The sequence below is a fragment of the Dunckerocampus dactyliophorus genome, chromosome 2 (genome assembly GCF_027744805.1).
Source record: "Dunckerocampus dactyliophorus isolate RoL2022-P2 chromosome 2, RoL_Ddac_1.1, whole genome shotgun sequence".
In the NCBI taxonomy this organism is placed as follows: domain Eukaryota; kingdom Metazoa; phylum Chordata; class Actinopteri; order Syngnathiformes; family Syngnathidae; genus Dunckerocampus; species Dunckerocampus dactyliophorus.
The window spans coordinates 46052725-46078244 of NC_072820.1; the positions used below are offsets into that span (position 1 = coordinate 46052725).

A 25520-nucleotide genomic window follows, 5' to 3' on the forward strand; every position below is an offset into this window, starting at 1 on the left:
GGATTCAGGTCAGGACTTTGACTAGGCCACTCCAAAGTCTTCATTTTGTTTTTCTTCAGCCATTCAGAGGTGGACTTGCTGGTGTGTTTTGGATCATTGTCCTGCTGCAGAACCCAAGTTGCTTTCAGCTTGAGGTCACCAACAGATGGCCGGACATTCCCTTCAGAATATTTTGGTAGACAGCAGAATTCATGGTTTCATTTATCACAGCAAGTCTTCCAGGTCCTGAAGCAGCAAAACAGGCCCAGACCATCACACTACCACCAGGGTGGAGTCATGAACGCTGACCTTAACTGAGGCAAGTGAGGCCTGCAGTTCTTTGGATGTTGTTGTGGGGTCTTTTGTGACCTCTTGGATGAGTCGTTGCTGTGCTCTTGGGGTCATTTTGGTTGGCCGGCCAATCCTGGGAAAGGTTCACAACTGTTCCATGTTTTCGCCATTTGTGGATAATTGCTCTCACTGTGGTTCGCTGGAGTCCCAAAGCTTTAGAAACGGCTTTATAACATTTTCCATACTGATAGATCGCAATTAATCTCAGTTATGTTTTAACAGGGGGGCAATCACTTTTTCACACAGGGCCATGTAGGTTTGGATTTTTTTCTCCCTTAATAATAAAAAGTTTCATTTGAAAACTGCATTTTGTGTTCATTTGAGTTGTCGTTGGCTAATGTTTAAATTTGTTTGATGACCTGAAACATTTAAGTGTGACAAACATGCAAAAAAATAAAAAATCAGGAAGGGGGCAAATACTTTTTAACACCACTGTATGCGACCTGACTGTTCAGACTGCAGTAGATCAGATTCATACTGGATTTATATCTACATATGACCGAGGCCTGAGTCGCATTTGAAAAAATTGGAATGTTCACACTGACGTGAAAATATCAGATACAGGTGACATCTTGCCGTGCAGTGTGAATGTAGCCTTGGATAAAAGGCACTCACCGATGTAGGCAAAAGTTCTTGTCATCTGAAAATTATTTTTTAAAAGTGTTAGTGAAGCGGCTTACGTCAATGTGCCACCGCTCCTGGCTCCCACATCCACCCTCACGCTGCTCGGAAGAGACATTGCAGCAAGTTCTTGACCCACGTGGGAGGAGCGAGAACCCACACAACGCAACTATTTTGAAAGGCTCATGCACCTCAGGAACCAAACTACAGAAAAACCCGTTTACCAAAAGACGACACTGTGTCGACTGAATGACTCAGTCATGGAAGCAAGAGGGTCTGTGTACATTTTTAAGACGGATAGTTTTCTCACCGTGGTTCACAGGCCAAGTGACAAAAGTCTACTAGCGCTATTAGCACCGGCAGAACTGGCCAACCACGGAGATGACCACAAAAGAACTAGGTAGCATTCAACAGGAAATATCACCTCAACCAATTACCCATGAGCTCATATGTTGCCAAAACAGCCTTTTAATCCCAGGGGTCAGGTCACTGAGGGGGAGAGCAGCGTTGAGCCTTCACCGAGACCAATGAGTCAAAGAGGCAAGTGTTTCACATGGCAAACACGTACAGTACAGTACACTCATTGTTCATTTCAAGTTCCTCACTCACTAATTAGTCTGCCATGTATTAAGGAAGAATTATCAGCAATGGGTATGTATAACTTATTTTTTAATTTGCATGCAGAATTTGACTGATCTAAAATTAGCATTAACAAGGATACTGCATATTTCTAGTATAGCCTAATACATTGCAATACCTCGAACACAAACATAAATCATTGCGTCTAAATTAGGGTGACCAAACTTTTTTTATGAAAATGTCCTGGTCATTGCTTTCCATTGGGCCATTAAACTTACTAGCTTATAGATATTTTGTGTTTGTCGAAGTGATGTCAATTATTTACATCATTACATTGAAAAGATTGTGAGAGCTATTTTTTAAGATGGATTTGTAATGTAGCTAATATTGTTTTTTTTTTACGTTATTTGTCCGAGCTATTTTCTACTGGCCGATTTTTCTAATATTATTTCTATCAATACAGTTGTCCTTTTTTTTTTATCGCGATAGATAGCGATAAGTGAATTTCCACAGTCAGATTCAAAATTATTCAATGGAAAACAGTGTTCCTTCACTACATCGCGGTTCACCTTTCGCTGATTCGCTCGTTTGCAGTTTTTTTTGCAATTTTGCATGTTTTTTTTAGTATGAACGCACATAAAGGTCTGCGTCCTTGTGGTGTATTAGAGTGATCCATCGATGCTCTGTTGCATGTGTCTGTTATTGTATTTACTACTGCTACCAGTACCGCTACTGTTGTATACTCATGTGAGAGTTGAAGACGTATCCAGACGTGTTCGGTTCGTCTCAGTAAATATAAAGCCACAACAGTCCTGATTGGCTAAGGGAGAACCCGCCCATTGTGTTCTGCATTCTGATTGGCTGTCGTCAGTTGTCAATCAATCTCTTTCGTGCTGGACTGCCTGTTTTCTAGCAATCATACATGCTGAATGAAGGCAGAAGTTAGGTGGCTGTAGCGCACCTGGAATACTGTAAATGAATCTTCGGGTTATGGAGGACAACAAGGGGGAATATGCTTTAACAAGGATACCAAAACACACCAGCCTAACAGCGCCAGGACAAGCCACGATCAGTGGAGTGAGTACGCGTGAGTCACTTAATTTCTTGTGTGCAGTCTCATAAGTTAATCATTAAAATTCATATGAAATTTGAACTTTGAGAGTGTTTAAACAAGAGAGAAATGTGATCAAATGTTCATGCTTGTCCCAGAGAAGTCTATAGAGTGTATGGTGAGGGGTTTTACAGCCTTAAAACAGACAGTATGTAATAATTGTACAAAAATGTATGTGTCTGCTTTGCGGATTTCACTTATTGCTGGCTATTTTGGGAACCTATAAACAAGGGAACACTGTATTTTTGTAGTTAGAGCATAAAAACCTGTTTATGACTTTCTAAATATAGTTTTTAACATTATTAGAGCCGTGTAGACATGAAATAACACCCCTATAGTTACATTTACATCTTTGTTTACACATTACACAGGCTATGGGATCACTGCCGGGACATAAGAGACGGTTGTACTGTTTGTAATGTTTATAATAAGTTTGATGATCTGAAACATTTAAGTGTGACAAACATGCAAGAAAAAAATCTGAAACCAGGAAGGGGAAACATTTTGTCACACCACTGTACTTTAAATGTACTGACAATATCAGGCATCTTTGAGTAAACAATGAATATCATTTTTAGTATCTCATTGCCGAGCCGAGTGTCCTAGTTTTTTTTTTCATAAAAATATGGTGAAGTTTTTGGTCATAAAAATACGGCCACCCTAGTTTGTATGCCAGCAACTTTGGTAACGACAGTGTGCTTGTTTCCGATATCAACTACCATTAGGCTCTTGTCACATGATAACACACATATTTCTCAAAAAAAGTTGTTTGTCACATCTACAATGTAAAACAAAATTTGTCTTGTGCATTTAACCAATCCTATTAGGAGCAGCGGGCAGCCATCGTGAGACACATGAAATGCATTGAAAGGTCACCAAAACAGAAGAGAACATTAAGAGAGCCAAACAGCTATAAGGTAGAGTAGCTCAGGGGTTTTCAAAGTCTAATATTGTGTTTTGGAGTCATCTACTAGTTTTTGTCACTATCTGGTGGGTTTAAGATGTAAATACAGTTTTCAGTTGCTTTTTCTGTCACCTACTCGCCAATGCCACCCTATCAAGCCCCTCTTTGTTACATTTTCAAAAGGTTTGAAAATGTGTGTGCGCATAAGAATGAAACCTTTTTTTAATTCTTTGTAAATTTTTGCCACTTATGAACTAAAAAAATAGGTAGCGCGGCAATTTGTGCTAGCATGTGTGCATTGTGTTTTGGAGAGTGTATGTTTGTTGTTTGGGAGCAGGGGTGGTTGGCTTCTTGGAAGGGAAGGAGACCCGCAATGTTTAAAGCAATGAAAACGACTGGAAATTTTTTAAAAATGTATCAAAAGAATTGGACGATTACTATTCAATTTGTCGTCCATTTTCCAGGTGACTGACAGATGTAAACCTACTATAGGTCCACCTAGGAAAGCAAAACATTTACAATTACAGTCATCGGAGTTAGTATTTACTCTATCACGGTTTTTCAAAAATATAATAAATCATGCTGTTTCGTGGTTGAATACACATATTTGTTAAACAAAAATTATGCATATTTAATCAAATTAACTTTTTTTTGTAAGTGCATTATTTTCAAGCATAAAAATGGCTAAATTAACGAAAACTAAAATTTAAGGCATTAAGAAGGTGCATGCAATATGCAGTACTCTACACTGGTCACTAGGTGTCAGTAGGTGAAACATACAAACGCCAGATTCCATCACTGGAACAACAGGATTTCACTGAATTGTCTCACAACAGGTACATTAATAATTTAATCACGATAATAACACAGGCTGCTGTTGCGTTCGTAATCCTGCTACAACTCTACACTGACCAGCCGACGTCAATTCCTGTCCACATGTCTGGAACACAATTATTGCAACATACACAAGCACAAGCTTTATTTTTGTCTTAAATGGCTTATTTTGTCTGATTATGTTATATTGGGTATATATAATATAATATGGATGTAAGGTGATTATAGGGGTGTTATTCCATGTCCAGCGCGCTCTAATGTTAAAACTAGGGGTGCTCAGATCGATCGGCCACCGATCAGTATCGTCCAATATATATACCATACTTATATATACTTGCTTTATAACGCCGATCAGCCGATAGCGACCGTCTTCCGCCCACTTTCCCTTCACAAAGCCAAAACAAGCATGGCTGCCGTGTGGGACTTCCCTGGCGTTATGAGAGTGTATAAGTTTTGCACCCTGCCAAACATACCACGGAAAATGTCTCGCCAGCGTCGCGCGTTGCGTGGCATTTGGGAGGCGGGCACTTGGCAGGATGTGGTGAGTTATTGAGGCTCGTGATGTGATCATCAGTCGGGCGGCGGCTAATGTAGTGCCCGTGTGTGTCTGAGGCGACAAAGAACCGCAATCAGCAAAACCCACCGCTGGCGTGCAGCAAAACACGCACATGGGAGGCGAGGAGCGGCTGCGACCAGCCACACCGGCGAGCAGCGCACCCACATCCAGAACGAATTGTATGAGTCTCCCACGGTTTAGATTGGCTATCAGGTGTTGAGGGAATTTGGGGATATCAAAGTAGTTCAGAGAAAGAAGGGTCCTGACCCTCCAAGTTTCACCAGTGTTTTTGAAGAAGTAAGTTAAATATGTTTTTGTCAAAATTTTATAGTTCTCCTTTCATATCATATAGCCCAGGGGTCACCAACGTGCATGGTGCCCTCGGGCAGGGAGGTCCCCACGACCACATGAGGCGCCTGCAAGCTTGCTTTTCATTCAGGTGTTCAGTTCATAATGTGAGAACACTAGATGGAAATGCATTCTGAAATACAAAATGTGAGTTGTGGATAGCAGCATTTTGTTCATGTTCTGGTAAAACAAGCATATTCGCTTTGTTGAAATAAGCTATGAAAATAAATGTTACTAAAATGAGTAGCTCTTGGCCATTTTCATGTTGTAAAAGTAGCTCTCACAAAAAAAATTGTTGATGACCCCTGCTACAGCCAATAGTGCATTTAAAAATGTACACATGATTGGTATCGGACGATTTCACTCATGGATGATCAGTATTGGTAATCGGTAGCATACAACCCTGATCATCCCGAGTTAAAACCCATATTTAGAAGGTCATAAACAGGTTTTCTATGCTCTAACTATGAAAGTATTCCATTTATAAATGAGAAATCCTACTTCACTGAAATTCAGTTATCACAATCGGGTCTGGAACCAATTAACCACGCTAAACGATGGATTACTGTATACCATTAAGGCATGAAATTAATAAAATTAAATTTCACAACTTCACAAATACACTTTCCAGATGACTCTTTCCATGACTTTCCCTGAACCGTAACTTAAACAAAGCAGTCAGGAGACACGTGTGATGTTTTACATGGTTCATTCCTTGCAAGCCTTGTAATAGTTCATGCAAAATAATAAATGATGAGCGCTTGCACGTAAAAATGAACAATATACACAAATGAAAGCATAGAGATTCAACAGACTTGTGATGCGCTTTTCTCTCTGAAGTGGGACAGGGGGAAATGGTAAGATCACGGATTGTGTCACAAATCTCTTTGGAGCCGCATGCACCGTCATTGCAGAGGTCAACTGGCGAACTCGTAGAGCATGAATCATGTCACCAATTGTAACAGCCAGACGTTTCATTGAAGCTAAGCCAATGCTACTCACTATTATTTTGGGGCTGATTACTGGATGCTTTTAATGACTACTTTTTTTCAAATTTGATTTCTATTTGCATGACTATAAGCTGATTAGCTGAACACATCTGCCACAAATGCTGCGACTGCATGCAGTAGCGCAGCTGTCTGCAACATGTTTTTCTTCAGACAAATCTGACTAGACTTTCCAAGCTCCTGAAAAGAAATGTCACATACCCTCATGCCAATATGTGACTTGTGAGCCCCAAAATCCTCTTCACATTTCCAACTCACAGCTTTCTTGAAAGTTTCATAGCTGTTTACATCAGGCCACCATGTCTACAAACAAACACCAGCACACTGTTGGATCGCTGGACAAGCTTGTTTACTTGGTCATTGGTGGGGAATGTGAGCTGTTTAGGGCAGGGTACTGTTAGTATGCGGTTTGTGTATGTGTGTGGCCTTGAATATGTCCATACTTCCATCCATCCATTATCCTCCGCTTATCCGGGTCCGGGTCGCAGAGGCAGCCGTGTCAGTAGGGAAGCCCAGACTTTTCCGGTGTCTTCCAGTTCCACCGGGAGGACACCAAGGTGCTCCCAGGTCACCTGTGAGACATAATCCCTCCAGCGTGTCCTAGGTCTGCCCCAGGGCCTTCTCCCGGCTGAGCATACCCTGAACATCTGACCAGGGAGGCTTCTAGGAGGTATCCAGACTCGATGCCCGAGCCACCTCAATAGGCTCCTCTTAACGTGAAGTAGCAGCGGCTCTACTCTGAGTCTCTCCCGGATGACTTAGCTTCTTACCCTATCTATAAGGGTGAGTCCAGCCACACTACTGAGGAAACTCATTTCAGCTGCTTGTATCAGCCGGTCACGAGCCAAAGCTCATGACCACAGGTGAGGGTGGAAACATAGATCGATCGGTAAATTGAGAGCTTTGCCTTCCAGCTCAACTATCTCGTCACCTCGACGGTCCGGTACAGCAACCGCATTACTGCAGACGCTACTCGGATCCGCCTGTCGACCTCACGCTCCAACCTTCCCTCACTCGTGAACAAGACCCCGAGATACTTGAACTCCTCCACCTGGGGCAGGACCTCATTGCCAGAGTGCAATCCACCTAAGGCCCCAAAACTGGACTCCCTCGACACATTGGCTGCGCCTAGAAATTCTGGCCATGAAAATTATGAAAAAGGGCAGCCTTGGCAGAGGCCATTGTTCACCGAAAACAGCACCTTGGAATAGACTTTCCCAGGGAGGCTGAGGAGTGTGATCCTCCTATAGTTGGAACACACCCCTTGGTAACCCTTCTTGAAAAAAATCCAAACATACATGGCATTTCATACATGTGTGAAAAAGTGATGGCTCCCTGTTAAAACATAGCTGAGATTAATTGAGATCTATCAGTGTGCAAAAGGCTATAAAGCCATTTCTAAAGCTTTGGGACTCCAGCAAACCACAGTGAGAGCCATTATCCACAAATGGCGAAAACATGGAACTGAACCTTCCCAGGAGTGGCCGGCCAACCAAAATGACCCCAAGAGCGCAGCGACGACTCATACAAGAGGTCACAAAAGACCCCACAATAACAGTCAAAGAACTGCAGGCCTCACTTGCCTCAGTTAAGGTCAGTGTTCATGACTTCACCATAAGAAAGACACTGGGCAAAAACGGCCTGCATGGCAGAGTTCCAAGACCAAAACCACTGCTGAACTAAAACAACATTAAGGCTTGTCTCAATTTTTCAAGGAAACATCTTGATGATATCCAAGATCTTTGGGAAAATACTCTGTGGCCTGACGAGACAAAACATTACGCCATTACATCGGGCGTAACAGTAACGTCGCATTTCAGAAAAATCATACAAGAGTAAAATTTGGTGGTGGTAGTGTCATAGTCTGAGATTGTTGTGCTGCTTCAGGACTTGGAAGACTCGCTGTGATAAATGGAACCATGAGTTTTGCTGTCTACCAAAAAATCCTGAAGGAGAATGTCCGGCCATCTGTTGGTGACCTCAAACTGAAAGCAACTTGGGTTCTGCAGCAGGACAATGATCCAAAACACACCAGCAAGTCCACCTCTGAATGGCTGAAGAAAAACAAAATGAAGACTTTGGAGTGGCCTAGTCAAAGTCCTGACCTGAATCCTATTGAGATGCTGTGGCATGACCTTAAAAAGGCGTTTTATGGTGGAAAATCCTCCAATGTGGCTGAATTACAACAATTCTGCAAAGATGAGTGGGCCAAAATTCCTCCACAGCGCTGTAAGAGACTCATTGCAAGTTATCACAAACGCTTGATTGCAGTTGTTGCTGCTAAGGGATTTTTTTTCTCCCTTTATAATAACAAGTTTCATTTAAAAACTACATTTTATGTTTAGTTGTGTTGTCATTGTCTAATATTTACATTTGTTTGATGATCTGAAACATTTAAGTGTGACAAACATGCAAAAAAACAAGAAATCAGGAAGGGAGAAAACACTTTTTCACATCACTGTATTCATCATTACGGGTGTCACGAGAACTTGTGAGATTAAAACGTGACGATATTTCTCATTTTGAGAAAACCTGTCTCGGGGAAGAGTTCCTCCAGAAGTCCACAGTAACAACTGGCATCTGCAGAAGCCCTAATTGAAGAGGGTATTCAGGTGGCTCCGCCCCAGGAACTCCAAACACGGGCATTAAGGAGAGCAGCACAGAAGCATCAGCAAGAAAACAGGATCATGTCAATGAATTAAGGAAGTGCTGTCCCAAAACAAATATTTTACATCTGGAAGTATTTGTACATAACAGCAACACACGACTTTATTATTGCAATCAGTCATGTCTTACAATCTAATTAGACATCATAGGAAAAGTAACCAGCTGCATTTAGCAGCACAAATAATGTAGTTTAGTGCGCCAGCACAGTTAACTGGAACTCTAATTGGACACGTGTGTTCAAGTAATATTTAATAACAGACATTCATAACAGTGAAGTCACATTGAAGGATCAACTGAGCATATGTGCAGCATTAAGCTGTTGAAATGTCATCGAGAGCCTATTTCCACTGCAAATCAGCTTCACCAATGTTTCTTGCACAAAATCCATCTGTATGAATACAGAGACCACTGGTTATTATTTGGGCTGTCTAATTGTTTCTGTACTAGTAACATGCAGTAAAAATGTACAGTGGAACCACGGTTAGCGTACAATATGGCGCGTGTCTTGTCGCGTTATTAATACACTGCATGAGTCCATCTGTATTCTTAATATACAATGGTGTGAAAAAGTGTTTGCCCCCTTCCTGATGTGTTATTTTTTCTGCATGTTTGTCACACTTGAATGTTTGAGATCATCAAACAAATTCAAATATTAGTCAATGACAACACATCTGAATGCCGTTTATAAATTAAATGTTTTATTATTAAGGGAGGAAAAAAATCCAAACCTAGATGACCCTGTGTGAAAAAGTGATTGCCCCCTAAACCTAATAACTGGTTGGGCCACCCTTAGCAGCAACAACTGCAATCAAGCGTTTGTGATAACTTGCAATGAGTCTCTTGCAGCGCTGTGGAGGAATTTTGGCCCACTCATCTTTGCAGAATTGTTGTCATTCAGCCACATTGGAGGGTTTTCCAGCATGAAGTGCCTTTTTAAGATCATGCCACAGCATCTCAATAGGATTCAGGTCAGGACTTTGACTAGGCCATTCCAAAGTCTTCATTTTGTTTTTCTTCAGCCATTCAGAGGTGGACTTACTGGTGTGTTTTGGATCATTGTCCTGCTGCAGAACCCAAGTTGGTTTCAGTTTGAGGTCGGAAACAGATGGCCGGACATTTACATTTGTTTGATGATCTGAAACATTTACGTGTGACAAACAAAATCTGAATCTTATAAATTTGAATCGAATTTGAATTGAATCTTTATTTATCCCTTTCATTTATCATTTGCAGTCGTCCCTCGCTACCTTGCAGTTCAAATATCGCTCCCTCACTATATCGTGTTTTTAAAAAAAATTAATTAATTAATAAGTGATTGTTGTTTTGTGGGTGCTTATGGTCTATTATTAATCAAAAATATTGAAAGACAATTTATATGTAGCATTCTGGTCACTGGGCATCAGTAATGTTATGAAACATGATGTTAGACCACATTACCTTTCACACTGTATGGAGACTAGCTACTGAGCCAGTGGAGCCGAGCCGACATGCCATGGCTGAGGCCGAATGAAAAAAAGGTTCTCCTCTGGAATGTGGAAGTGGTAAATTTTTGGCTTCTTTATGCCTCTTCCCCGCTTGAAACACTTTCTTGAGTTTAGAATAAGTCTTTGAAGAGGCTAACTACTAGCTTACTATACCACCATCTGTTATGTTCCTGCAGTGAGCCGCAATGTGACATATCCATCCATCCATCTTCTTCCGATTATTCGAGGTCGAGTCTGCCTAAGCAGGGAAGCTTAGGCAGCTACTTAGTCCAGCTCCTCTCAGTCGATCCCCAGGCGTTGCCATGCCAGTTGAGCGACATAGTCTCTCGAATGTGTCCTGGGTCTTCCCCGAGGCCTCCTACCAGTTGGATGTGCCCTGAACACCTCCCCTGGGAGGCGTCCGGGAGGCATCCTGACCAGATGCCCAAGCCACCTCATCCGGCTCAATGCGGAGGAGCAGCGGCTCTACTCCCAGCTTCTCCCGGATGACAGTGCTTCTCACCTTATCTGTAAGGGAAAGGCCAGCCACCCTATGGAGAAATCTCATTTCGGCCGCTTGTACCCGAGATCTTGTCCTTTCGGTCACTACCCAAAGCTCATGACCATAGGTGAGGGTAGGAACATAGATCGACCGGTAAATTGAGAGCTTTGCCTTTCGACTCAGCTCCCTCTTCACCACAATGCAGAGTCTGCATCACTGCAGACGCCGCACCGATACGCCTGTCCATCTCAGGTTCCATCCTTCCCTCACTCGAGATGTAAACAAAGAATAATAGGAGTATAAAAGTGAATATTACCCTGTTATTTCATGTCTACAGGGCTCTAATAATGTTAAAACCTGTATAACCTGTAACCTGTATGAAAGTCCTAAACAGGTTTTCTATGCTCGAACTACAAAAATATTCTGTTTATTAATAAGGAAACCGACTTCCTGGAAATTCACTTATTGCTGTAGAGTCTGGGACCAATTCACCGCGATTAAAGAGGGGCAACGGGATATGTATTTATACGCATTTCAGATTGTTTTCTGCATGTCAAACTATAATTGTAAAACTATAAAAACGTGGTATGTGTTAACATTTTTGGCTTTCTGGATCAGATTTATTGGACTTCTATTATTTCTTATGGGAAAAATTGATTCGGTCAGCGTCTGTTTCGATTGGAGTGAGACCTTCTGGAACCTTTTGTACATAAAATACAAAAGGCTAAAACACTAAGTAAATGTAAACTATTGCCCGCAGGCCATGTATGGCACATTAAAGGGATAGTTGGGATTTCTTGACCTGAAGCTGTAGGACATCCCCATCAGCAGTGTAGTGCATCAACGGTGACTATTGTGGTTACTTTCTTTTTGAATTTATTCCCCAGGCACACCTACAACCGCTTTCCTTAAGCACAGTAGCAGTGGCAGGAAGACACCTGATTGCGTCGCTTCTCCATATTGCTCTTTATCTGCTTCCTCGCTACTTTGTTGCACACTAAATTTCATGGTGCAGTTTAGTTTTTTTCTCTACACCATATTTTGTTTTCTGTCTACTCAGAGGATGTTTTGTACACTGCTGTGGCTTCCGCGTTCCTCAGTTTTTAGTAATCAGCCACACAAAACATTTTGGCTATTTTCCCTTTCCGCATATCAACAGCGAGGGTTTCCAAGATGCTGACGCGCTATCCTGGAGCAGTCACAAGAGTAATGCTTGTTTTTTTTTTGTCGGCATATGATTGGCTGTAGAGGAGCTGGGGCACTTCCTCTGTCGGCATATGATTGGCTGTAGAGGAGCTGGGGCACTTCCTCTGCGAGATCTTTTAAAACCCTAAAACATAAACTGTGTCATTACTCGAAATTGAGTTTTGCCTCATGCCCATAATAGTGAATAAACAATTTCCAAATCCATGAAAATATATGAAAAGGCCGCAGCTTTAGCTCATGCTGCCATGCCACAATCATGTTATTAATGGAAGAAACCAGATTGTTTGGATATCATATCCCCCATGATAATTAAATCCAAATGTTTTGAAATGAAAGCTTATCCAGAACATGACTGCTGCCTGCATTGCAGATGAATTGATTCAGTGTATGTAAATAAATACACGGATAAGAGGGTTTTGTACGCGACTGAAAGCAAACACTAACCTTGTTTTTCAGTAAATCCATAGAGGCTAGTTATCTTGTTGTTATGACATCAGAGCAGTCGCATGACTTAACCAAGACAGCCAAGAAAAAGGGTGCAGGCTCAGCTCCCTTTCAGATGGATGGCGTTGCCACCAAGCACAGATAATGGCATCTGATGCTTGAAAGCGTCTGGCTTTGTCGGTGTGTACAAACGAAAGACATTGTTGCATAGACAAACAGCATCAGCCTCAAGTTTCCACTCACCAACGTGTGCTGCCCGGCCAGCTGCTTCCCATAAACAGCAATTGGATCGACTGGTTTTAATTTGTCTCACTACTGCAGTCGCCATCCATAACTCCCTTCACAGATGTTGAGACTTTTTCTGTCCAATTTCCAGAACAGTAATTAGCCAATACAGCAAGTGTAACACATGCACAGTGTACAGAAATTATTGCCTTCCTTTTGGGCGCCATCTCTGTCAGTGGAAAAATGAAATGCAACGAAAAGTTTACATTTGAATGACTCAAAAGTCGTACAATTCAAATGGAAAAATACGCCTTGAGGCTTTTAGCTCAGTGATCATCTAAGTAAGGGCTGTCCAAACATTTTATACAGAGGGGAGGTGTTCAGGGCACTTCCGAGCAGTAGGAGGCCTCGGGGAAGACCCAGGTCATGTCGGTGAGGCTATATCTCTTAAATAGCCAGGGAACGCCTTGGGGTTCGCCGGGAGGAGCTGGACGAAGTAGCCAGGGAGCCCCTGCGACCTGACTTTGGATAAGCGGAAGAAGATGGATGGAACGTAAAAAAACCCCACATTTTTCGACTTGTTTTGGCCTTTTGTCCACACGCAAATGTCGCTTTTTGTCCCTAAAAACCTAACATTTGGAAAACTCTAGCCAGGGTGGAGACGTTTAAAAACTTTAGCTTCAGGGTTTGTGTATTAACGGGTAAAACTGAGCTTTTTGGTTTGTGTCATACGAAATGTACAGTCGTCCCTCGTTCATGGCGGTTCCAGACCTGACCGTCATAAGTCCATTTCTGCAAAGTAGGATTAATAATATAATAATAATGAGCATTTTGGTAGTTAAAGCATAGACAACCTGTTTATGATCTTCTAAATATGGGTTTTACCATTATTAGAGGCCTGTAGACATAAAATAACACCCCTATAGTCACCTTTACACCATAGTGGACATGATAAGCAATAAAAATACATAATAACAAACCGTTAGCATTTGGAAAGTTCCTTGTTGTGGTATTTAGAATATAATGTGGGTCGATTACATGGCATTAAAAATAAAAAAAGACTGACATCACCCAATCGTCCAGCCTCACTATGACGTTTGTTTACACCACATTGTGCAACTCTTACATGCATGCAACAGGATCTCTGCAGGGACACAAGAGACGGCCGCCGCTTTAAGCATAGCAAGCTGCAGAACTAACTGGTTAGCCTCTAGTGTATTTATTCTAAACATAAGAAAGGTTTTGAAACTGAGTGGGAAAGAAGGACAACATAAGAAGCCAAAATAGTACCACTTCCACACGGAAGGAGAGGATAACTTTTTTCACTCTGCAACATCACTGATGCCTAGTGACCAGAATACTACATATGACTTGTCTTTCGATATTTTTGGACTAATAATAGGCCATAATCAACAACAAAATAGTCATAATTGATTAATAAATTTGAGAAAAAACACAATAGAGTGAGGGAGTGATGTTCAAACTCAGATGTGGACGACTGTACAGCATTATCTCATTAAACTTTATTTTAACAACAGAACACCAGTAATTTGTCGGGCTTTACTATTATTTGATGAAGCGCTACCCCAGGATGCAAGGACATAGTGGCTGGTGTAATCCATAGTATGTTATTAACAAAAGATAAACTCACTCAGAGCATCACGATCCATCCATCCATTTTCTTCCGCTTATCCGGGTTTGGGTCGCGGGGGCAGCAGTCTCAGTCGGGAAGCAGAGACTTCCTGGTCTCATCTTTTCCAGTTCCAAGGCACCAAGGTGTTCCCAGGCCAGCAGTCAGATATAATTCCTCCAGTGTGTCCTAGGTCTGCCCCGGGGCCTCTTCCTGGCTGGGCATGCCCGGAGCACTTCACTGGGGAGGCGTCCGGGAGGCACTCAGAGCCCCTCCTGGATGGCCGAGCTTCTCACTCTACACCCTAGGTTGCCGAAGTCGGGGTTCGCAGATTGCTGGAGGGGGTACCTGAATAAAAATGAAAAATGGCTTGACCACATCACGTCAAACTGAGATTTACGTAATGCACTCAAACGCCTCATGTGAATAGCCTGGTTGTACAGTGTAGAAGAAATGTGACAGCATGAAGTTGTTCATTGTTCTGTGTGCGTTAGATGAAAAAATAAGTACGTTTGATGAGCATTTCATTGTTTAATCTTGAAGAAGATCATTTACGTTGTGTGCTAAATGAGAATACTCACCAGAACTTCTTATGTGGTGCTGTGACTAATCAGACCATTTTCTGAGCAGTATGACCCTGTCGTTCGTTTGTTGAATGGATGCAGTGACGATTTTAGAACGCCCCCAAGTTTGCACGTGTAAGTAAATTTATGCTTTCACAAATAATGTGTCTTCTTTGGGTGTTTCTGCCACTTTGTTCAGCGGTCCTTGAACATGCCATGTGTGACGCAGTCTGAGACTTTCTCAGACGCTGCATGGACAGATGTGTATTTTCTATTCTTACTTTCACCTCGTCCTTGTTCACAAATGCTGGGCGTAAATGCACAGAGGATCTTGCTAGTATTGAAGATAAACTTACATAAAAGTCTGTGTAGGCTCTCAGTCGTACAGGAGTTGTCCAACGAGGGAAAGGCTTCTTGAGACGTCATCTGTACTTCTGAACAGTTCGCTGACAAAACTCTTCGTATGAGGAGTGAAACGTCCGACACCTTCACAGAAGTACAGCTGAAGTCTCAAGAAGCCTTTCCCTCATTACATAAAAGTCCGTTTAAATTAATGTAAACTTACCCGATATGTTTACTGTGGCGCCAATGAGTTCCCACGGTGCTGCTTTTTTATTTATATCTCTATGTTCTTTTTTTTTAGAAATGTCAAATAGCTCCGGGAACAGCAGGTATTACTTTTTCCACATCCAACATGGCCACGACATTGACCTAACGGCCTAACGGCTTGATACGGCGTCTACATGTACTGTATATTTCTATGAGCGACCCTGCTCACCATTTGCGGTGTTTGGACAACCTACCATATCCTGCCACCCCGATCATGGTTTAGCAAAACATCGGCTCAAGTATATGCTGCGTGTTGACTGCAATGTTGTTTGTGGCGCTTAAAGGGCCATATCGGCGTTCATCATAGGGAAAAAAAACGATACGGATATTGACCGATATTACATTTTTATGCCAATATTGGGCCGAAAATATCAGTGGCCGATATTATCAGACATCCCCATAGCTCTGTGCTGCTCGGTGCGTAATCTCATTCTATGTATGCTCATATGTCCATTGGGCTCAGGAATAAGCCTTGTATTGAATTTCTTTATTAATTTCTGTACGTTATGTGCCTTTGTTTTCATAATTATTTAGAATTATTAAATTTACGTGTAACATTAGTTGCATTGCACTGATTATTTACATGCTCTTGCAGACCTAAGCACAGCAAAAGAGCATAAAAAAATCACAGTTCAACACATCTTACCACAGCTTGTCACCATTTCATATAATATATCATTAATAATATAAATAAATTCACCAAACAGAAGACAAACCTGCCAGGAGACATCTTCCCTCTAAAACCCTCTAAAACCCTCTCTGTTTTAAGTTAGTAGCATATGTGTGCAGTTGGGAAATAAGACATATTTAATAGTACAGTATATCAAAGATGTTTCATTGGGTGGTTTATGTTTTTTAAATGTGCAGCAATTGGGGGTACATGACTTCCAGTTAAATGTCTGAAGAGGTGTGAAAAGTTTGGGAACCACAAGTTACAAACCAAGAAGACACACAAAAGGAGAATAATTCCAACAGAAAAACAGTCCAAATTGTAATGCAGAACGTAACAGTAATTAAATTACTGGCTGCATTTCATGCAGTGGTAGACGTACGTGCGAATTATAACATGCATGGGCTATTAAAAAAACAACAACAGATACAATAGATAATGGACACATCACTGTACATTTAATATATTGCTATATTGATAAACAGAGGCATTATAATGTAACCGAGTCAGCTGTGGTTGCCTTTTCAAGTTTTTGACAGCCGGTGAATGTGTTTTTGTGTGAAGAGATATTTTTTTTGTTTTTTAAACTCCAGGATAAATGACTCGCCTCTCTAAGCTACCACAGTATCATGGTGGAGTGTGCGTGTCCCGATGATCCTAGAAGCTAAGCTGTCGGGGGGTTTTGTGCCCCTGGTAGGGTCACCCATGACAAACAGGTCCCAGGGGAGGGACCGGATAAAGAGTAGCTCAACAGACCCCAATGAAGAGACAACTTTGGACCAAGATTTCCCTTGCCCGGACGCGGGTCACCAGGGCCCCTCTCTGGAGCCTGGAGGAGGGGCACAATGGCGAGCGTCTGGTGGACGGGCCTACGCCCATGGGGCCTGGCCGGGCACAGGCTGAAGAGACGCCATGGGTCCCCCCTCCAATGAGCTCACCACTCATGGGAGGGGCCGAAGTGGTCGGGTGTAGAGTGAGCTGGGTGGCAGCCAAAGGCGGGGGCCTTGGTGGTCCGATCCTCGGCTACAAAAACTAGCTCTTGGGACGTGTAATGTCACCTCTCTGGTAGGGAAAGAGCCTGAGCTGGTGCACGGGGTTGAGAAGTTCCGGCTAGATATAGTCGGACTCACCTCAACGCACAGCAAGGGCTCTGGCCGTAAGGTGGTCAGTGCCTGTCGTGGCGGTAATCCCAGAACCCGTTGGTGGACAACAGTAAGTAGGGATGCCGTCAAGATGAAGAGGGAGTCCTATCGGGCCTTTTTGGCACATGAGACTCCGGAAGCAGCTGACAGTTATTGGCAGGGCAAGCGGTCTGCGGCTCTGGCAGTCGCTGATTCAAAAACTCGGACATGGGAGGAGTACGGAAGAACCATGGAGAACGACTTCCGGACGGCTTCGAAGAGATTCTGGACCACCATTTATCATCTCAGGAGGGGGAAGCAGTGCACAGTCAACACCGTGTATAGTGGGGATGGTGTGCTGCTGACCTCGACTCGGGATGTTGTGGATCGGTGGAAAGAATACTTCAAAGACCTCCTCAATCCCACGACACGTCTTCCTATAAGGAAGCAGAGCTTGGGGACGGTGGGCTTTCCTGTCTCTGGGGCTGAAGTTGCTGAGGTTGTCAAAAGGCTCCTCGGTGGCAGGGCCCCGGGGTGGACGAGATCCGCCCGGAGTTCCTTAAGGCAATGGATTCTGGAGGCGTGTCTTGGTTGAAACGACTCTGCAGCATCGCGTGGACTTTGGGGGCAGTACCTCTGGATTGGCAGACCAGGGTGGTAGTCCCCCTTTTTAAGAAGGGGGACCGCAGGGTGTGTTCCAACTATCGTGGAATCACATTCCTCAGCCTCCCTGGTAAGGTCCACTGAGGGGTCCTGGAGAGGAGGATCCCCGGATAGTTGAATCTCGGATTCAGGAGGAGCAGTGTGGTTTTCGTCCTGGTCGTGGAATTGTGGACCAGCTGTACACTCTCAGCAGGGTCCTTGAGGGTGCATGGGAGTTTGCACAACCAGTCTACATGTGTTTTGTGGACTTGGAGAAGGCATTCCACCGTGTTCCTCGAAAAATTCTGTGGTACTCCGGGATTATTGGGTATCGGACCAGCTAATTCAGGCTGTCTGTTCCCTGTATGACCGGTGTCAGAGTTTGGTTCGCATTGCCGGCAATAAATCGGCCGAGATGAGAATCAGCACCTCCAGGTCCGAATACATGGTTCTCGCCCGGAAAAGGGTGAAGTGCCATCTCCAGGTTGGGGATGAGATCCCGCCCCAAGTGGAGGAGTTTAGGTACCTCTGTGTCTTGTTCACGAGTGAGGGAAGGATGGAACGCGAGATCTACAAGCGAATTGGTGCGCCGTCTGCAGTGATGCGGACTCTACATCGGTCTGTTGTGGTGAGTAGAGATCTAAGCCGAAAGGCAAAGCTCTCAATTTACCGGTCGATCTACAATCCTACCCTCACCTATGGTCATGAGCTTTGGGTAGTGACCGAAAGGACAAGATCGCGGGTACAAGCAGCCGAAATACGTTTTTTCCGTAGGGTGGCTGGGCTCTCCCTTAGAGATAAGGTGAGAAGCACTGTCATCCATGAGAGACTCGAAGAATCGCTTCTCCTCTGCATTGAGAGGAGTCAGATGAGGTGGCTTGGGCATCTGGTCAGGATGCCTCCCGGACGCCTCCCTGGGGAGGTGTTCGTTTGTACAAGTCCGACCAGTAGAAGGCCTCGTGGAAGACCCAAGACAAGTTGGAGAGACTATGTTGCCCAACTGGCCTGGGAACACCTCGGGATCCTCTGGGAGGAGCTGGACGAAGTGGCCGGCGAGAAGAAAATCTGGGCCTCCCTGCTTAGGCTGCTGCCCCCGCGACCCGATCTCGGATAAGTGGTAGAAGATGGATGGATGGATGGATAGATAAATTCATAATTACGAGAAGAAGAACAGGAGAAAAACAGCTGTAATTTGATGCACAGAGTTAAAACATCTAAGAAGAAATATGTTATTTTTTTACAGCTCGCGAAACAAAACAAAATAAGGCTGTAATTTATTGAACATTTTGGGGGAAAAAAAGTTATAATACTGGAATAAAGTCATAATGAAGCTAAAATATTATGGGAATAAAGTCATATGATTACATGAAGAAAATGAATGAAAATTATTTAAGAATTAAGTTGAAATATTTGGAAACAAAAACATCCAGCAAAAATGTGGAAAAAAAGAGCAGAGACCAAAAGTTGATCCTAATAATAGGCTAATCCTAATAAACCTCTAGGAATAATAATCTTGATATGATAATAATAATAAGAAGAAGAATCTCTAATAATCTTGATCTTAATAATAATTATCACCCATATCACAAAGCTCAGATGCAGTTTTTTCCTGAAATATAGATAGTTGCATCCTTTCATATTTCACTTGGTGGCCCTCGCTTTGAAAAGAAGAGTTAATATAAAGTCATGAGTTGTTCTGTTTTTGTTAGTGATGTGACATGAGCCACTATTAAGGTTTTTGATTGTACTCACTTTTTCATTGACACTGTCAGCCAGTGGTTGAGTACTCGGAAGAAATTGGAAGCATGTGTCTTTTGCTCATTCCATTACATTTTGGCACACCGACAGTACGACTCGTCTATCCTGTTACATGTTAGCATTGTGTTTCATTGTCATGCTGATGTTATGATGTGCTGTCAAAGGCAGGCGGCCATCGTGCGGCTGGCAAACATAAAAAGGAACCTACTGTTTGTAACGGTATTATATATCTATATTCTAGGTATTATATATCCAAGCATCTGTTTAAACAGGGAGCGGGCTAGTGGGGATCGTTACCCGCTTTGATTGAATCAGGTCAATGATCCAGGTATCAAATGTGGACAGTATGGGGCTCACGTCACCAGATACTTTGCTGTGAGTCATAGGCTGCACGGCTGACAAGGAGGGGGGAAGGAGTGCATGGAGTGACCTAATGATGTTGTAATTTACCATAGAGCAAGTCGCTTCTAAAAATAACAGCTGGTTCAGACTGAAATAGCAGCTCTATTTCTGTTTGCTGTTTCTGTTGGAAGCCACCGCTTCGCTCGTTCTGGGGGCATGCATGCTCACGGTGGAGAGCGGGAAAAAGGGGGAGTAATGTTTTCTTTTTCATTCTTTTCCCTCTCCTCTGTAACAGAGTCAAGGGAACTTTTTCCAACCGTCTTTGCAAACAACGCAACAATGAATCTTCCAGTCAAAAACGAGTTTGGAAGACATTCTTATTGGTAAATGCTTGTCACGTGATTTAAGACTGCCGTTCATGTTTGGTTCTCCGGTATCCCCTTCTCCTCACTCCAAATGTGCAAACAATGACTTCAAGCAAATTGATACCATTTGTTTAACCCTTCGAGTCCTTTAATAGTCCTCACTCTTTTGACAACAGAAAACATCACCTTCCCAAACCTCCTGTAAAAAATAAAGTATAGAGTACTTCCTGATTATTATTATTTTAGGCCCAAAGGTTAACACTTAAGTTCCTCGTGACAAAAAGTCACTTTCCCAAAAACAGTGTAATAAATATTATTTAGGGCTGTCAATTGATGGAAACATTTAATCGGGATTAATCACATTATGTCCATAATTAACTTGTAATTAATCACAATCACAGGTGGAAAGAAGTTTTTCAATATAATAAGTCGGGATGTCCGCCCGATATTGGTATAAAAATGTGATATCGGTAGATATCGGTATGGTTTTTTTCATGGCCAGGATGACACCACAGTTTGTTCACATACAGTGCCAGCCCACCTCCTTTGCGCTTTCCACAGGTTCTTGTGTTCCTGGCTGCTCTGACTGCCCTGAAGTCGGCTAGCTCCCCACGTTAGCATCCGGGACGGTTGAATTCACGTTTCCCATGATAATAGAAGGTAACGAAGGCTTGAATCTCCACTTCCTTGCTCGCCGCTTAACTTTCGTCTTAGCCCAGGCCCTGCCGCCTCGATATCAATGGGTCGACAGGGGATCACACAGCTCTCATGGCACGTAAATACGCGCTTGAATAAACAAAGAGAGCTGCTTGAAAGGCAACCACTCATCGCAGCGATGTCATATCCATGACAAGAGATAAGATGTTACACATATTGGTAATTGGGAGTTGGACAATATCTGAAAAAAAGCAGATAGATAGATAGATAGATAGATAGATAGATAGATAGATAGATAGATAGATATATACTTTATTAATCTCCAAGAGGAATAACATTTCCAGCAGCTCTGCAAAAATGATAAAATAATCACAAAATAAAACAACCAAGGCCTGACATGAGAGATAAGAAAAATAAGAAAATAGAATCAGAATAAATAAACAAATACGGAACAGATCACATTAAATTTTCACTGCAATACTACTGCTAATAATAATCCATGGTAATAATAATCCATAATAAATCCTGTCCAGTCCAGTCCTTCCACGACAGGAGATATGTGATGTTACACATATCGGTATCGGTTGATACTGGAGAGTTGGACAATTATTACAGTTAAAAAAGCCAATATTGGACATCCTTTGTAATAAGTGTGCCTTTGAAAGATTATTTAAAAGTTTTTAACACAACTATAAACATGAGACTTGCACCTCAATGCATAAAACACAAACACAATGTACACGTAGACATTGGCAAGGTGAACTGTCATTCACTTCTAGTAAATAATCTCACAAAATATATGTAAATGTGACTAACATGACAAATAAAGCTTTGTAAACTAAGTGAAATGAAAACAAGGTGTAAATATATACAAATAAATATTGAGAATTTACAAAAAATGAAGTGCTGAAGAGGACTGCGCCCATATTCTGTAGTGCAGTCAGGCTGAAGCTTATCTTTCACTTCCAAACACTCTTTTGCAGAGACATGCACGCATACAAACACTCTTTTACACACACTTTATCACACTTTTCTTGGTCTGGCGACTTCGGCAGCGTGGAAGTGTGGCACCGCGGGTCTCGCAACATGTTTTATTCTGCCCTCTTTGACACAGTAGTTCAAACGCAAATGCTAATAAATCGCTAAGAAATAATAATAATGCTAATAAATTCCCTTGCAGGCCTTTAACTGCCATCTCATCGACCACTATGTGCGTGCTCGCTCACTTCCACCTTTGGCCTGACATACTAAGATGACACAAGCCCTCCAAATAGCTGTCTTCGGATATGCCTGCCGGCCAATGTTCCTCTTCCTCTTTAAGCTGAATACCACAGCCATCATCACCTTCATCCTCTATGGCCCATACATATTTGAAGAACTCCGGTTTAAATTGGCTTGCCTTCAATACTTGTCCACTATAACAACTTCAAGTATTTCCCCCCCACATTCAAAGCACAACGTGTACAGAGGACTGTGTGTTATGTGAAAGCAGATTCATGACAGCGACTTGCGGGATTTAAAACATGCAGCCACAATTCTTTGGGTTGAGATCACTGATCTTGAAGTACAACTGTGATCCCAGGGAAAGCAGTGTTTTGGAGTTATGATTGCATTTTAGATGCAAATTGTTGCAGCACAAACATTTTGAAATCTTTCAGTCAGCCTGACTGTTCCAGATTTATCAGTGCTCATGCTATCATTAGGCTTTCTACATATCAATCATTACACACAGCACCTTTGGTCAGGATGTTACTCGGCAAAGATGGTAGTCATTACTGTCAAAAATAAATATGTATCACCTGACTACACAAAAATATAGATTTTGTTCACCAAGGTCCAAAATGTAGAGATGGGCAATACGAAAATTTGCAGCATCAGTACTATCCCAAGTAAATATAGGGCCAGTATTGCTGATTGAGTTAATTTGTTGATTATGATCATCATCAGAATAAAACCCAACAAACTCAAGAGCACCATTTACAGTATAGAAATACAATAAGATATGACAGCGTAACAATTCCAACAAAATGCTACAACTAGAAAAGTTGCAATTTTAGCAGGAACTGCGTGAATGTTGACTGCAATGCTGCACATCCCTAAACCCCAATGAGCTGATGTTGGACTGAAATGCTGTAGTTAGCATGACAACTGTCAGCATGCTAACACATAGCACAATAGCACAAAGTGTCTATGTGAGATAATACCTGAGAAAATGGCTAAAATGCTAACATGCTCTCTTTAAAATGTTAACAATGCAAGCGTGCTAACTGTTAGCATGTTAACACCAAACATGAAAACAAAAAAAGTGCCTATATAAGTTTATACCTTTGGCAAAAAGCTAACATGCTAATGTTAGCATTCTAGCAATGTTAATATGCTGGCTGTTACCATGCTAATACTTGGCATGAAAGCGCTTAGTCTTTATACAGGTTAATACCTTTGAAAATGGCTTAAATGCTAACATATTGAATTAGCAACACCTCACATGAAAACAGTCTATATACTGTAGGTTATACTTTTAAGAATAGGAAAAAAGAAACACGTTATTGTTAGTATTCTAGTAATGTTAACAATGTGCTAGCTATTATCAATGCTAACATGCTAACAGTTAGCATGCTAATACTTAACATGAAAACACTGTCTATATAAGTTTATACCTTTGAAAATAGTAAAAAAAAGCTCACATGCTAATAACACCTAGCATGATAACACTGTCTGCGTAAATTTATACCTATGAAAGTGTTTAAAAATGCAGACATGTTAGCATGTTAACACCTACATTTGTAAATTGGGCAAAACAAAGAATAGGAAAAAAATCTTATTGGCTCTCTTTGATTTTTGCCCTCATAGCCCTCCTGTGCCAAATAACGTATTCCCAAAGCAAACAATATAACAATACATAACACTGTGTAAACAAATACATTTAAGAATAGAATAAAATGCAGAGGCTGAAAAATATTGATCGCATCCACGCTAGTTCAATACTGATTCAACCCTAGGGTCGATCCACACCCACCTACAAAAATGTAAGGCTTTAAACTCTTGTGACCGCTAGCCAGTACGCTCAGGCTATATTAATATATTAATAACAATCAACAGTCATTGCCACTAGATTCATACCATACATGTACATAATTCTAGCCACAAGCACATAAAAGCAAACATTCAAAGACCAGCATATGTCATTAGTAAGTCCATAAACTCATAAGATTTCAAGCACAAACGTCACCTAGCTTGAAGCTAACGTTAGCCACTCCGGACGGTGTCTACTGCAGTTAAACAGTTAAAAAACCTTTATGATTGATGATGATGATTATGGCTTACCTTTGCTGTTTTCGCTTCATAATTGTGTTTCACATGAGTCAAGGACAGCTTTTTATTTGTCTATTGCTTGTTGTTACACTGAAATGATTTCCACCAGAAACAATGACGCTTTACCTTTAATAGACCAATAAAGTCAACGCAGAATCTTGTTTCTATTGGTCACTATGAAGGATTGTCTTTACTTTCCCTTACAGATAAGTGCTAGAAAATGAACGAATGAATAAATTATACATTTTAATCATTGACAAAGATACAGTATGACTTCATTGGTGAGAAACTATATGATACAAGATTTATTCATTTTGCAGGAGAAAAACCGTCAAAAAAAATGTCTGACCAGTTATCTCAAATAACTCGCACATGTCTAGTTTGACACATCTACACAGTCTTGCTCTGTTATTAACTGTCTATACTGTATATTGTGCAATTTACTTTTCATGGACTTCAATTTAACATTGGGGCTTTCTCAGTTTCTGTCATTCCCCATCTCAATTTATTTTTACAGGCTCCGTTAATAAAACTGTTGGGTATAAAGCAGCTTTATATGTGGTTTTTGATTTATTTAGTCTGTACTCTTGAGAAATATTGACATGAAACCCCATCACCTGGTTCATATATGAGCCTCCAGTGGTGCTCGTCTGGAGGGGAACATTCAGATGCCAGTCGAATGAGGAATGCCATCACAAGATCATACAACGTTACACGCAGACTGACTTGAAAGCTTGGACTGGTTCATGTCTGGGATGAGGTGTGCCAAAAGCTGATATTGCCAGACGTGTAATCACTTGTATTGTGGGCATTGGAGACAGCTATCTGGATGGGCAACGCCGCTTGTGGCTGCTCTCGAGCGTGATCCATCAGTGACGTCATCACTGATAACTGACTGGACTCCAAGCACAAGCAGGGGGAGAGATTAAAGCATGATGAGGCGCCTCCAGTAAAGCAGGTACATGATGTAATCACGCTCAAAATCAAGGGGCTAAATACATGGAAGTCCAAAGCAAATTGGAAACAGATTTGACCTGACGAAGGTGATTGTAGC

The 25520-nt window shown here is 41.9% G+C and overlaps 1 long non-coding RNA gene across 1 annotated transcript; it reads right to left on the reverse strand.

The window, feature by feature from the left end:
- Positions 1-9158: 9158 nt before the first annotated feature.
- Positions 9159-24547, reverse strand: LOC129177853 (uncharacterized). The gene is made up of 3 exons (XR_008569689.1): positions 24479-24547; positions 14449-14775; positions 9159-9345 (listed from the first exon to the last, which is right to left on the reverse strand). It is a non-coding gene; the product is annotated as an uncharacterized LOC129177853 (long non-coding RNA).
- Between the last annotated feature and the right edge of the window lie 973 nt (positions 24548-25520).